General features: G+C 36.3%; 1 long non-coding RNA gene across 1 annotated transcript in view; it reads right to left on the bottom strand.

Annotated features, from left to right (window-relative positions):
* The window catches only part of LOC139083840 (uncharacterized), a 117,042-nt gene that overhangs the window by 30,352 nt on the left and 70,402 nt on the right, over nt 1-16,288 (bottom strand). Inside the window, exon 5 of the long non-coding RNA XR_011540820.1 lies at nt 7,325-7,347. This is a non-coding gene — a long non-coding RNA (uncharacterized lncRNA). The remainder of the gene's footprint in view (nt 1-7,324; nt 7,348-16,288) is intronic.

Consider the following 16,288-nt stretch of genomic DNA (forward strand, 5'->3'; position numbering starts at 1 on the left):
ATAAGGTTTATGGAAAAATATTTGTATACATATCTCAAAGCACTAGGAGACCAAGAGACCTAGGATCCAAGCCTGGCTCTTCCAATAGCTTTTTGTATGATTTTAAGGCCTAATTTTACCTTTTTGGGTTTTAAACTTTTATTTAAGGAAATAAAGAATACAGACTAAATTAACTGTTCATATATATTTTGTTACTAAAGAAAAATATTATTAATTTTTTTCATCTATATGATTCACTTTTTCAAAGACTTTCTTCAGTAGGAAAATTGTATTTAGGAAATAGTGTTTAATTTGTGTTTCACCTTCTAATTAGTCATAAGATACATAGCACATGTGGATATGTATTATATATACGTACTTCATAAATCAGAACTAACTGGAATGAAATAATTAGCCATGGCACTGGGAAATTTAATTCCAGCTTTTACCTAAGAAATCTGGCCTGTTATTTAGTCTGTGCAAGGAGCACAAAGGTTGCAACTGTTGGGCAGATCACATGTCTATTTCCATTCTGATCTTCACTATCTTGCAGGCATCACCTCCAATTGGTTTCTGCTGGACCAAATGATTTCTTCCAGGATCATTCTATGAGCCCATACATTTTAAGAGAAGCCAGAAAACTTGAGATAAAAATCAGAAACAGAGAACAGGGAGGGAGAGGGGAAGTTATGTTAATTATAAGAAATTAGAGAAGGAACTATAGAATTTGAAAAATGTTCTTCATCTATAGTGTGAAATGGCAAGCAATTCCATATTTATGGAGCATTTTCAACATGACTATTCCAATCTTGGTGAAAGAAACCCCCCAACAATTGATTTTTTAATATACATTCTTCTTGAAGTCTTTGAGATTTAAAATTTCTTTCTTAAAAAGCCTAAGAAGAAATTTTTTTAAAAAAGGTGTAGTTAAAGAAATGAGAGACAAAACAAAAAACAGAATGGGAAAATGATCAACCTCATCAAATAATACTTGTACAGTGATTTCAAGAAGGCAAAAAGCCTCCAAATCCTACTGCCTGGGTTCTCACTCTCATTCTCATTCATTAATTCACATAGGCAGGGTGCATGGGACCTCTGCAATGGGCTGAGTGGGTCGGCCCTTGCAGGGTGTGTGCGAGAGGCAGCCCTACATTTGTGGAGTGTGTGGAGCCTCTGCAGTGGGGCAAATGGGTCCCCTTCAGTGGGGTGGGGTGTGTGTACTGCACAGGACAGGACTGCATTGACCAGGTGTGTGGGCCTGTGGGCTGTGGGTCTTGTCAGCTGCAGCAGACTTGTGCTTCTCAAACAGCCACATAGGAGACCAGCTGCATCTTCTAACACCTGAAACAATTGTGTACTGTCATGCCTGGGCAGGCCACACCCAGCTACACTCCTGCCAGAGGCCAATGGCAATTGTGAAACCCTGAGGCTAACAACCAGTCATGCTGGGGGCCTACTCACTTAATAGAAAAACAACAGCATATGTCTGCTATTAGACCTTGCAGCCAGCTGTGCCTGCCCTATAAAGTGACTAAAGGGACTGTAGCAGTGGAGCCTTGCAACTAGCTGGCCAGGGGGATAGCCTAGCCTTCCTGTGCACCTGCAGTAAATGCAATCATGTCACAACAGCAGGGTACATGTAGCCCATGTGGGGAACACTTGTGGAAGATTTGGAGCTGGTGACAAGAGGACAGCACATTGCTGGGCCTCATAAGGCATTTCTTACATAAATCCACTTCTCCAAGAGCACGAGACATAGCTGATCTACATAATATATAGATATAAGCACAGAGAACTTGACAAAATGAGGAGGAAAAGGAATATGTTCAAAATAAGGGAACAGGACAAACCCTCAGAAAAAGAATGAAATAAAACAAAGATAAACAATCTACCTGATAAAGAGTACAAACTAATGATCATAAGGATGATCACTGATCTTGGGAATACAGTGAGAACTTCGACAAAGACTTGGAAAATTAAAAAAGAACCCATCAGATATAGAGAATACAATACTGGAATGAAAAATTCACCAGAGGGGGCTGGCCCAATGTGTAGTGGTTAAGTTCACATGCTCCACTTTGGCAGCCTGAGGTTCACCAGTTCAGATCCTGGGGGCAGACTTACACACTGCATATCAAGGCATGCTGTGGTGGCATCTCACACAGAAGAACTAGAAGGATTTACAACTAAGATATACAACTATGTACTGGGGCTTTGGGGAGAAAAGAAAGAAGAAGACTGGCAACAGATGTTAGCTCAGGGCCAATCTTCCTCACTAAAAATATATATATAATTCAGTAGAGGGAATCAATAGCAGAGTAAATTACACAGCAGAATAGATTAGAAAGCTTGATGAAGGAGTAGAGGAAATCACACAAGCTGAACAGAAAAAAGGAAAAAGAATTAAAAAGAATGAGGACAGTCTAAGGGACCTCTGGGAGAACATCAGGCATACTAACATCCATATTATAGCTGTTCCAGAAGGAGAAGAGAGAGACAAAGGGACAGAGAACCTACTTGAAGAAACAACAGCTGAAAACTTTCCTAACCCAAGAAAGGAAACAGGTACAGGAATACAGAGAACACCAAACAATATGAACCCAAAGAGGCTGATGACAAGACAATTATAATTAAAATGTCAAAAATTAAAGATAGAGAAAGAATCCTAAAAGCTACAAGAGAAAAGCGACAAGTTACATACAAAGGAAACCCCAGAAGGCTGTCAGTAGACTTCTTAGCAGAAACTTTACTGGCTAGAAGGGAGTGGCAAGATATATTTAAAGTGCTTAAAGGAAAAAACCTACAGCCAAGAATACTCTACCCAGAAAGATTATCACTCAGAATGGAAGGAGAAATGAAGAGTTTCCAAGACAAACAAAAACTAAAGGATTTTATCAACAAGAAACTAGCCTTACAAGAAATGCTAAAGGGACTTATTTAAGTGGAAAAGAGACGACCACAAATAGGAATAAGAAAATGATCAACAAAAGGCAATACTATCACTGGAAAAAGCAAATATACAGTAAAGGTAGCAGACCATCACCTACAAAGCTAATATGAAAATCAAAAGACAAAAGTACTAAAATTATCTGTTTCCATGATAAGAGGGCAACAGATACACAGGCACAAAAAAAGAGTTTAGATATGCTATCAAAAACATAAAATGTGGGAGGAGGGGAATAAGAGTAGAGCTGTTAGAACAAGGTCAAATTAAAAAGACCATCAACTTAATATAGATTTCTATATACGTAGGTTATTATATATGGACCTCATGGCAATCATAAACCAGAAAACTATAATAAAAATACAAATAATTAAGAGAAAGGAACCAAAACATAATATTAAAGAAATACATCAAAGCACAAGGGAAGAGAGCAAGAGAAGAAGAAAGGAACAGAGAAGAACTACTAAAACTCTCAGAAGAAAAGGAACACAATGGCAATAAGTACATTCTTACCCATAGCTACTTTAAATGTTAATGGAATAAATGGTACAATCAAAAGTCATAAGGTGACTGATTTGACAAACAAACAAGACTCATGTACACACTGCATACTAGAGACACACTTCAGACCTAAATACACTCTCAAACTGCAAATGAAGGGATGGAAAAAGATATTCCATGCAAATGGCAAAGAAAAGAAAGCTGGGGGAGAAATACTGATATCAGACAAAATAGACTTTAAAACAAAAACTGTAACAAGAGATAAAGAAGGGCACTATGTAATGATAAAGGGAACAATCCAACAAGAGGATAGGATATAACACTTGTAAATATCTATGCGCCCAGCATAGGAGCACCTGAATATATAAAACACTTATTAACAGACATAAAAGGAGAAATAGACAGTAACACAATAATAGTAGGCGATAGATCATCCAAACAGAAGATCAATAAGGAAGCACTGGCCTTAAATGACACATTAGAGCAGTTGGACTTAGTAGATATATACAGAATAGTCCATCCAAAAACTGCAGAATACACATTCTTTTCAAAGGCACACAGAAAATTTTCCAGTATAGATCACATATTGGGCCACAAATCAAGTCTCAATAAATTCAAGAAGATTGAAATAATACCCAGCATCTTTTCTGAGCGCAAAGGTTTGAAACTAGAAATCAACTACAGAAATAAAATTGTAAAAGCCACAAATATGTGGAGATTAAACAAAATGCTACTGAACAATGAATGGATCAATGAATAAATCAAAGGAGAAATAAAAAAAAAACCTGGAGACAAATGAAAATGAAAACACAACATGCCAAAACCTATGGGATACAGTAAAAGCAGTTTTAAGAAGGAAGTTTATAGCAATACAAGCGTACCTCAACAAAGAAGAAGAATCTCAAATAAACAATCTAACAGTGCACGTACAGGAACTGAAAAAAGAAGAACAAACAAAGCCATAACTCAGTAGAAGGAAGGAAATAACAAAAATCAGAGCAGAAATAAATGAAATAGAGACTAAAGAAAAAAAATCAATGAAACTAAAAGCTGATTCTTTGAAAAGATAAACAAAATTGGCAAACCTTTAGCTAGACTCATGAAAAAAAAAGAGAGAAGGACCAAATAAATAAAATCAGAAATAAAGAGGAGAAATTACAACAAACACCTCAGAAAAACAAAAGATTATAAGAGAATAGTATGAAAAGCTATATGTAACAAATTGGAGAATCTAGAAGAAATGGATAAATTCTTAGAATCATATAACCTTACAAAACTGAATCAAAAAGAAATAGAGAATTTGAATAGACCAATCACCAGTAAGGAGATCGAAACAGTAACCTCCCAAAAAGTAAAAGTCCAAGACCACAAGGCTTCCCTGCTGAATTCTACCAAACATTCAAAGAAGACTTAACATCTATCCTTCTCAAACTCTTCCAAAAAATTGAAGACGAGGGGAAGCTTCCTAAGTCATGCTATGAGGCCAACATTACCCTGATACCAAAACCAGTCAAGGACAACACTGATGAACATTGATACAAAAATTCTCCACAAAATACTAGCAAATCGAATACAACAATACATTAAAAAAGATCATACATCATGATCATGTGGGATTTATTCCAGGGACACAGAGTTGGTTCAACATCTGCAAATCAATCAACATGATACATCACATTAACGAAATGAAGAATAAAAATCACATGATTATCTCAATAGATGCAGAGAAAGCATTTGACAAGATACAGCATCCATTTATGATAAAAACTCTGAATAAATGGGTATAGAAGGAAAGTACCTTAACATAATAAAGGTCATATATGACAAACCTACAGCCAATATCATACTCAACAGAGAAAAACTGAAAGCTAGCCTTTTAAGCACAGGAACCAGACAAGGATGCCAACAAAAGACCCCAAATAGCTAAAGGAATCCTGAGAAAAAAGAACAAAGCTGGAAGTATCACAGTCCCTGATTTCAAAATATACTACAAAGCTGTAGTAATCAAACAGCATGGTAGTGGCACAAAACAGACACACAGATCAATGGAACAGAACTGAGAGCCCAGAAATAAACCCAAACATCTATGGAAAACCAATTCTCGACAAGGGAGCTAAGAACATACAATGGAGAAAGGAAAGTCTCTTCAACAAATGGTGTTGGGAAAACTGGACAGCCATATGCAAAAGAATGAAATTAGATCATTATCTTACACCATACACAAAAACTAACTCCAAATGGATTAAAGACTTGAATGTAAGACCTGAAATCATAAAGCTTCTAGAAGAAAAGATAGGCAGTATGCTCTTTGACATCAGTCTTAGCACCATATTTTTGAATTTCTGATCAGGCAAGAGAAACAAAAGAAAAAAATAAACAAATGGTACTACATCAAAGTAAAAAACTTCTGCCTAGCAAAGGAAACCAGTAATAAAGTCAAAAGACAACCTAACAATTGGGAGAAGATATTTTCAAACCATATATTGGATAAGGGGTAAATGTCCAAAATATAGAAAGAACTCATATATCTCAACAACAAAGAAACAAACAACCCAAGTAAAAAATGGGCAAAAGATCTGAACATTTTTCCAAAAAAGATATACAGATGGCTAACAGGCACATGAAAAGATGTTCAACACCACCAATTACTAGGGAAATGCAAATGAAAACTACAATGGATACCACATTATGCCCTTCAGAATGACTATAATCAACAGGACAAAAAAGAGCAAGTGTTGGAGAGGATGTGGAGAGAAGGGAACTCTCACACACTGCTGGTGGGAATGTAAACTGGTGCAATCAGTATGGAAAACAGTATGGAGATTCCTCAAAAAATTAAGAATAGAACTACCGTATGATCCAGCTATTCCACTGCTGGTTATTTATCCAAAGAACGTGAAAATGCGAATGTGTATAGTTCTATGCACCCCTGTGTTCACTTTAACATTATTCACAATAGCCAAAACTTGGAAGCACCCTAGGTGCCCACAAAGAGAAGAATGGATAAAGAACATGTGGTATAATATACCCAATGGAATACTACTCTGCTATAAAAAAAAGATGAAATCTTCCTGTGACAACATGGCTGGACCCTGAGGATACTATACTAAGTGACGTAAGTCAGAGGGAGGAAGTCAAATACTGTATGATCTCACTAGCAAGTAGAAGATAAAAACAACAGCAAACAAACACATAGATACAGAGATTAGATTGGTGGTTACCAGAGAGGAAGGGGTGAAGGAGGAAGGAGAAAGAGGTGACAGGGTTCATCTGTATGGTGATGGATGGCAATTAGTCTTTGGGTGGTGAACATGATGTAGTCTACACAGAAATCCAAATATAATGTTGTACACCTGGAACTTAGGTAATGTTATAAACCAATGTTACCTCGCTAAAAAAAAATTTGCAGTACACTGTTGAAAATGCTTGCCTTTTACTTTCTGGCAGCACTTGCTTTAAACAGTTCAAAACAATATGGGTAGAATTAAAATCATGGATAGAATATTTTTAAGAACTTTTAAAAATGCTAAGTTGAACTGGACAAAGAGTTACAGAGATCCTCAGAGTCCAAGAAACACAAAGTGAAATCACTGGCCCAGAGAGGTAAGTTGACAGGGACATGCCTGAGGTCATCCACCAAAACCTGGAGGCCCTGAGCTTTGGTTTCAGAGCTAACAGACTGAGAAGAGGCACCCTGGGCCCCCTCGAGGTGGGTTCTCTGGTCACAGACTGCACAACTGTGGGCTTCAAAAAGCTCTGTATGTGACCTTATGAGAAGTGGTAAACTTGGAGATAGGAAAATAACACACACCACAAGGGGAGATAGCAAGGAAACATGCAAATTTCCACCTTTGCACCCAGTGATGCCATAAAAACTGTCCCCTGAGAATGTTTACTCACATGTCCGTATGCAGACTTGAGACCTGAAGGAATCAGAGGAAAAAAGAAAGAATTAGACTAAGATCTACAAATACTGAGATATTGGAATTATTTGCATAGACTATACAGTATAATCGTGTTTAATGTCATAAATAAAAGGAAATTGAGAGTATGTGTATAAAAACAAGAGGCATAATAATCATTCAGGCAAAATGCTAGAACAAAAACAAATACAACTTACAGAAATGGAAAGTATAATAAGGTGATAAAAATGAGGGCAATAAAAGTGTTCTAAAATTGATTGTGGTGATGGCGCACAACTCTATGAATATATTTAAAAATGTTGAATTCTATACTTTAAATGAGTGAATTATATCTCAATAAAACTGTTGTGATTGCTTTTGCAATTGTGTAGAATTTATTCCTCTATTGCCCAATGTGACAATCTGTTTCCTAGAAGGAAAACCTTGAACCTTGAGAGAGAGACGAGTGAGAGAAAGGGAGACTGAGAGAACAGAAAACATTAATATATTTTAGACAAAATTAGATTAATGTGGATTGGATTTTCACTAATCCTACACATGTGAGTTTGAAATTAGGAAAGAGTGTACTGCACAGAATATACTTGGTCTTTCTGGAAGACCAATCTACTAGACCAAATCTGGAAAATTGGATGAGTTTTGGGAAAGCCCAAAATTTTTCTGGAAGCAGCATTTCTTTTTCTTCTTCTTCTTTTTTTTTTTTTTTTTTGTGAGGAAGACTGTCCCTGAGCTAACATCCGTGCCAGTCTTCCTCTATTTTGTGTTTAGGATGTCACCACAGTATGGCTAGGTAAGTGGTGTGTAGGTCCACACCTGGAATCTGGGTTTGCCATCCCTGGGCTGCCAAAGCGGAGCACTTAACCATTATGCTACCATGCGGCCCTGGAAGCAGCCTTCCTTCTGAAGACTTAAAATCTAAATTATGGTGAGCAAGCACATCTGCTAGAATGGGAAACAAATTCATTGGATTCAGAATGTAGAACAGTTTATTTATTGATTATACATTTGGACTAATTTACTGAGCAGACAATTCTGTGCCCCATGGTTAGTATGACATTTAAAAAGCTTCTTTTTCAACTTTTATAAAAATGTGCAGTATAACTTGCATTCAAGGAAATGCACAAGTATTAAGTTCATAGTCTGATGAATTTTGACAGTTGCATAAATCTGTCACCCACACATTAAGATGTAGGTGATCGCCATCACCCCAGAAAGGTCACTTTTGTGCTCCAGCTCAGTCAATCCCACCCTCAACCAGAGACATCCATTGTTCTGAAATCTTTTACCAGAAATAAGTTTCTGCTGTTATTTTTGTCTTCATATATGGATATCATATAATTGGAATAATGCAGAATATACTTTATGTAAGGCTTCTTTTACTCAGCATAATGTGTTTTTTAATTTTATTTTATTGAGGTTACATTGGTTTATAACACAGTGTAAATTTCAGGTGTACATCATTATATTTCGGCTTCTGTATAGACTGCATCATGTTCACCACCAAAAGTCTAGTTTCGATCTATCACCATACATATGAGCCCGACATTTTGCCCTCTCCCCACCCACTTCCCCTCTGGTAACCAACAACCTGTTCTTCTTATTTATGTGTTTGGCTTCCACATATGAGTGAAATCATACACTATTTGTCTTTCTCTGACATTTCATTTAGCATAATACCCTTAAGGTGTATCCATGTTGTCACAAATGGCACAATTTCATCTTTTTTATGGCTAAGTAGTATTCCACGTGTATATATACTACATCTTCTTTATTTATTCATCTGTTGATGGATACATGAGTTGCTTCCAAGTCGTGGCTATTGTGAATAATGCTGCAATGAACAGCATAATGTTTTTGAGATTCATCCCTATTGTTGAGTAATTCATTCCTCCCTATTCCCGAATAGTATTCTGTTATATGGAAATACCACAGTGTGTTTATCCATTCTCTTATTGATGGACTTTTGGGTTACTTTTGGTTTTTGACTATTTATATAAGGTTGCTTTGAAGTAGCACATTCCAGGCTTTTTTTGTGTTTATATGTTTTCATGTCTCTTGGATAAATGATGACTACATTTATGAGAAACTGCTAGACTGATTTCCAAATTTTGCATTCCCACTAGCAATACGTGAGAGTTTCAGCCATTCCACATACTTGTCATCACTTGGTATTTTTAATTTTTTTAATTTTATCCATTCTAGTTGGGAGATGATAGTATCACATTGTGGCTTTAATTTGCATTTCTATGATGCCTAATGATTTGAACGCCATTTCAAGGGCTTCTCAGTCATTAGTATATAACCCTTGGTGAAATGCTCATTTTTCATTTGAATTGTTTTATTTTTTATTATTCAGTTGTAGAAGTTATTTATATATTCTCAATTGAAGCTTTTTGTAAGTTTTATATGTTATATATTTTGACTAGTCTTCAGTTAGAATATTCATATTTTTAATAGCGTGAGCAAAATGTTTTAATTTTGATAATTTTTTTTTTTTGGTTAGTGTTTTCTGTGTCCTTTCTGTGAACTTTTTTGTCTGCCCCAGTGTCAGCCCAAGGTCATGAAGCTAACCTGTGTTGAAAAAAATGAGCATTACAATGTAAGGTTTTACACTTAGGTCTTTGATCTAGCTCAAATTAACTTTTTGTGTATAGTGTGAGGTTTTGGTTTTTTCTCGTATGTACAGCTAGTCATTCCAGCAAAATTTATTCAAAAAAACTTCCTTTCCTCATTTTACTATTTTGAAATCTTGTTGAAAAATAAATGGATTGTGTGAACAGTAGTCATTTTTATTAAACCTTTCATTCTGTTAAAGTGATCTATTTGTCTATCTTTGTGACTATGACAATACCATATTATCTTGATTAATGGAGCAATGTAGTAAATCTGGAAGTGAGAGAGTGTATGACCTCTTCTTTTTCTTTTTTAAGATTATCTTAGCTGCCCTAGCCTCTTTTCTTTTCCATATCAAAAATTACTTTGTATACATCTTTTAGAGAGAACTAACATTGAAACAAGATTGAGCACTGTAATCCATTGACATGGTATAGTTCTCTATTGGTATTTTGGGATTTCTCTGTTTCTTATTTTTTTTTTTTTTAGGAAGATCAGCCCTGAGCTAACTGCTGCCAATCCTCCTCTTTTTGCTGAGGAAGACTGGCCGTGAGCTAACACCCATGCCCATCGTCCTCTACTTTATATGTGAGATGCCTACCACAGCATGGCGTGCCAAGCGGTACCATGTCAGCACCTAGGATTCAAACTGGTGAACCCTGGGCCACCAAAGTGGAACATGCGAACTTAACCACTGCGCCATGGGCCGGCCCCTCTTTGTTTCTTGATCAGGCTAGCTAGAGTTTTATCAATCTAGATTTCATTGGTTTTTCTCAATTATTTATCTATTTTTATTTGATTAACTTTTTACTATTATCACTTTTTTTCCCTTCATTCTGCTTACTTTGGTTTTTCTATTTGCTCTTCTTTTTCTAGTATTTTAAGGTAGATCATTGATATTGAACCACTATTCTTTTTCTAATAAAAGTGTTGTATTAGTTTTCTAGGGCTGCAATAAAAAAGTGCCACAAACTGGGCAGTTTAAACAACAGAAATTTTTTGTCTGGCAGTTACTTCTGGGGTCTCCAAGTATGAGATCAAGGTGTTAGCAGAATTGGTTCTTTCTGAGAGGTATGAGGCACAATCTGTTCCAGGTCTCTCTCTTAGCTTCTCGTGGTTTGTGGGCCATCTTTGGCATTCTTTGTCTTGCAAACACATCACCCCAATCTCTGCCTTCATCTTTATGTGGCATATTTCCCGTGTGAGTGCTTGTGTCCAAAATTCCACTTTTTATAAGGACACCAGTTATATTTGATGAGGGGCTCACATTACTCCAGTATAATCCCATCTTAACAAATTCCATCTGCAGAAACTCTATTTCTAAATAAGGTCACGTTCTGAGTACTGTAGGTTAGGACTTCAATGTATGAATATGGAGGGGGCACAATTCAACCCATAGCAAGCATAGTGCTACAAATTCCCTTCTAAATACTGCTATACTGAAAGATTTTGATATGTTTTATATTCATTACCATTCAGTTTGAAATATTTTCTAGTTTCCACTTTTATTTCTTCCTTAACCCATTTATTTAAAAATGTTTGATGTTTAATTCTGAAATACTTAGAGTTTTCTTTTTTTTTTCGTGAGGAAGATTTGCCCTGAGCTAACTGCTGCCAATCCTCCTCTTTTTGCTGAGGAAGACGGGCCCTGAGCTAACATCTGTGCCCATCTTCCTCTGCTTTATAGGTGGGACACCTACCACAGCATGGCTTGGCTAGTGGTGCCGTGTCTGCACTTGGGATCTGAACCGGTGAACCCCGGGCCCCGGAAGCAGAACCTGTGAACTTAACCGCTGTGCCACTGGGTCAGCCCTTAGAGTTTTGCTAGATATATTATTTCTATTGATTTCTAGTTTATTTATATTGATAACAGAGAACATACAATATGTGATCTATTTTTAATGGCTTTATTTAGCATATGAAATAGTACACATATTGAGAGGGTACAATTTGATGAATTTTAAATATGTATCTATCTGTAAATCTTTACTAAAATCAAGACAATAAACATATCCATCAATTCCCAAAGTGATGTCACTCTGTGATTCCTTCCTCTCCTCCAATTACCAGGTAAACACTGATCTACTTTCTGTAACTATAGATTAGTTTGCATTTTCTAGATTTTTATATAAACCTTATCATACAGAATGCACTAGTTTTTGTCTGGCTTCTCTCACTCACCATAATTATTTTGTGATTCATCCATACTGAAGCAGGAACAATAGTTGATTTTTTTTTTTATTATATACTAGTTTATCCATTCATCTGTGTATATGCATTTAGGTTGTTTCCAGTTTTTAGTTATTATACATAAAGCTGTTATGAACCTATGTATAGGTCTTCATATGGGCATCTGCTTTCATCTGTCTTGGATAAACATCTTGAAGTGGGATGGCTAGAACCTATGGTATATGACTACAATATGCTAAGTGTACGTTTAAGTTTACAAGAAATTGCGAAACTGTTTTCCAAAGTGGTTGTACAATTGGTATTCCAACCAGGGGTGTAGGAGAGTGACAGTTGCTCCACATTCTTGGTATGATCAGATTTTTTAATTTTAGGTTATCAGAATGATAGTTGTGTAGTGGTATCTGATATTTTAGCTTTAATTTACATTTCCCTAATGGCTAGTCATAGTGAGTATATTTTCTTTTGCTTATTTGCAATCTATATATACTATTTGAGATGCAAGTGAATTGTACATCTTTTGTCCATTTTTATTAGATTATTTGCTTTATGATTACTGAGTTTTAAGAGTTCTTTATGGGGGCTGCTCCATGGCTTGGCAGTTAAACTTCCAAGTGCTCTGCTTTGGCAGTCTAGGCTCGTGGGTTCAGATTGTGGATGTGAACCTGCTCCACTCATTGGCCATGCTGTGGAGGCATCCCACGTACAAAGTAGAGGAAGACTGGCAGAGATGTTGGCTCAGGGTTAATGTTTCTCAAGCCATAACAAAAAAAAAAAAAAGAGGAAGTCTGGGAACGGATGTTAGCTCAAGATGAATCTTCCTCACCAAAAAAAAGAAAAAGAGCTTTTTACATATTCTGCGCACATCTTTTATCAGGTATGTGATTTGTAAGTATTTTCTCTCAGTCTACTATGACTTGTTTATTCATTTACTTAATAGTATTTTTGCAGAGCAGAAATTCTTAATTTTAATGGATCTCAATTTATCAATTGTTTTTCTCTTATAGATCATGATTTTGCCACTATAGCTAAGAAATCTTTGCTTAACCCTAAGTCACAAAGATTTCTACTATATTTTGTTCTAGAATTTCAGTAATTTCACATAATAATAAAATTTGTTTTATTTTAAGTTTTACATTTAGATCTATGATCTATTTTGCATTACTTTTTCTATATGGTGTTAGGTATAAATTGAAGTTCATTTTTTAACCTAAAGATACCTAATTATTCTCACTTATTTTAAATATATTTATCTTGCTATATTATAATGCAACTTTTTAAAGCTGCCTTACTTCTATTTTTGGATTTTGTTGGCTTATTAACAGGATGTTGGCCTTGGTTCAGGTAGGCAGGCCGTTTATTTGTAGATAAGCATGATCTTTTTGAGGCTGTTTTAATCTTTGGTAGGATGGTCTACAGCAGCATTTCCTGTAAGTCTGGATTAGCTCTTTCCCCACGGGGGCTTTTTGTGATCTTGGATTGTTCAATGCAGCCTCTTCTCTCTGACTGTTTGGAACTCAAATGTCTCCCTAACGTGTGTAACTCCCATAGAATCTAACAATTCCATTTATGTTCTTTTCCTGGTAGTCATTTCTTGCTCATTCTCACTAAGTCCTGCCCTAAGCATAAGTGTATTTGAAATGTATTTTAGTGTTTTCTCTCCACAACTCTGATTTCTGTCTACTGAACTCAGTGAGACCACTATATTATGTACGAACTGCGCCTCCTTGCACTTCAGTCTGGAAAGTGACTCCAGGCCAAAAGCAGGAGCTATCATGGAACTGAATTTCTTTCCTTTCTTTACAGATTTACCATTCTGCACTCCATGCTGTAAAACAGCTGAAAACATTTACTTCATATACTTGATTCAGTTTTACAGTTGGCTGGACAGTTAATTCATCAGGACTAACAGCAGAAGTCCAAAGGCAAGTTTTAAATCCATCAAATTGTTCACAGTTTTCTGTCTTGAACCACTTTCTCTGACTCATCTTACAATTCCAGTCCCTTCTATTCCTTTTCTTACCCTCTTCTTACAGCCTCTTTTCAACCCTAAGATACTACTTTTATGGATTTGACTTTTTTCCTCCATTTCTCTATACCTAAGATGTACTTTTCAGCTATTTTGCCAATAGCTACCCTATATAAATATATTGTTTGCTTGAGCAATTTCTGCAGGCTCACACAGGTGACACCTTCTTCAGGTTGGGTCCTAGACGATAACAGATGGACACAATAATGTTAGATAGAATTGTCTAATTAGATATTGCCTTTGAAAGATGGTTATCTTTGCAGCCTTTCCTTTCTAGATAAGCCCTTGCCATGGTAAAAGATAATAAGCAGGCAACTTGGGAATAATCTTAAGAACTAACTAATAATTAAACCCATTTATAGGGTTTGCCAGGAGGGGTAGGAAGGAGGGGAGAGGTGGGCTGGAATTAGTCACAGGATGCTCTTGGCAGAGATTGGTAGGAAATTGTACGCTGCAAAGTTGCTGGAACACTTAATGATCTTATCTTTAAAATTTATGGATTTGTATGGAGTTAATGTTAGATCAGTTTTTCTGTGATGTTATCTTGGACCATATGGGCTTGATTGAATGGGTATTAAGAGTTTGTACTCAGCCTGCAATGTCCATCATGATGTGGTCTGGCTGTGTTTTGAGAATCAGGGCACACTTTGCAAGTTGTCTTCTCCATTCCCCACAGCCCAGATGCCAGCAGGGCCTGTTTCATTCCATCCCCATGCAAGAATTACCAGCTGTATTCTACGTATTGCATAATGAAATTTCATTCCAAAGCTTAGAAAGAAATGAAGTATAACCAAATTCAGAATCTTAAGAAAATGTCTTTATGATTAATAATATTAATTTTCTGAAAGCAGTTCAGAATTATATTCCCAGTACCAGACATTTATTGAATGGATGAATGAATGCAATTTTTAAAAAGTTATGAGACAAGTGACGGGAATTGGTAATGTGTATAATCTTTTATCCTAGTAGACATAATTAAGTGAAACATAATATAGATACCTGAAATCTACAAAGTAAGAATGTATATAAAATTAAGATACCTTAGAGGTATGTAAGAGGTTTGAATTGTTGGAAATGATTTACCTTTTGATTACAGATCTGATTGGAGTAGTGGGGAAATCAAGGACTAGGGAATTATCTAGACATTGGTCATTAGCCTGGAAATTCTATTATTAGTTATGAGACCTTTGGGAAGTAATGATTTCTCTAGTCTCAGTTCCTTCATCTGAAAAATGGGAAAATTATTAGAGATGGAAGAGAATTAAATGATTAACTGCATATGCTAAGCATATGGTAGCTGCTCATAAAATATTCCTCAGCTTCCCCTTCACTTTTCGTCATGGAAATCAATATGTAAGTATGTTGAGGTAATATTATACTGGTTAATAAGGATTATTTATTTGTTACTCTCTTCAAATGCAGATCTCCTTACAAAAAGCTAATCTTCTGAGGAAAAAATAGAAAAAAGGGAAATGGAGAAAGAGAGAGCAAGGAGGGAAAAAGATAGAGTGCCACATAGACAGGTGAAATTTCACCCCAAATTTTAGCTACATTTCATGCCTCAAATCTTGAGCTATGTGGAAATAAAAATTGTTTGAGAGATAAAGTAGGTTAGATGGTCTTTTTTCTGTATATGGCGTTCATTTACTTGGTTTATTCACCCATCATTTGCCAATAATCTACCAAGTGCCAGACACTGTGCAAAATGCCAATAATATTGCAAGGAATTGTAAATAGTCTTTGCCCTCATAAACCTTATAGTCTAGCAGAAGAGATGCATGATGCATGAAGATTTGTGTTACAAATCGTAGGAGCTGTGGCTATGGGGACATATAACAGGGACTTCTAAGTTGGGAGGGAACATCTGGGAAATCTGTGTAGAAGGGATATCTAAGTAGAGACCTAACAATTAATAGAGTCCTCTAGGTCACCGGGTGGACTGGGAAGCAGTGTGGGGATAGCATTCTAGGAAGAGTAATCATGTCTGCAAAGACTCTGAGAAAGGAGAAAGCATGGTTTGCACAGGGACTGAAGCAGAGCTGGCTTGAATGGGCCTCTTAGTCCACAAAGCAGAGGGTGGACCAGGTGACCTAAGGTGAGGCTGAAGGAAGTCCA

This window comes from Equus przewalskii, chromosome 6 (assembly GCF_037783145.1).
Source record: "Equus przewalskii isolate Varuska chromosome 6, EquPr2, whole genome shotgun sequence".
Lineage (NCBI taxonomy): Eukaryota > Metazoa > Chordata > Mammalia > Perissodactyla > Equidae > Equus > Equus przewalskii.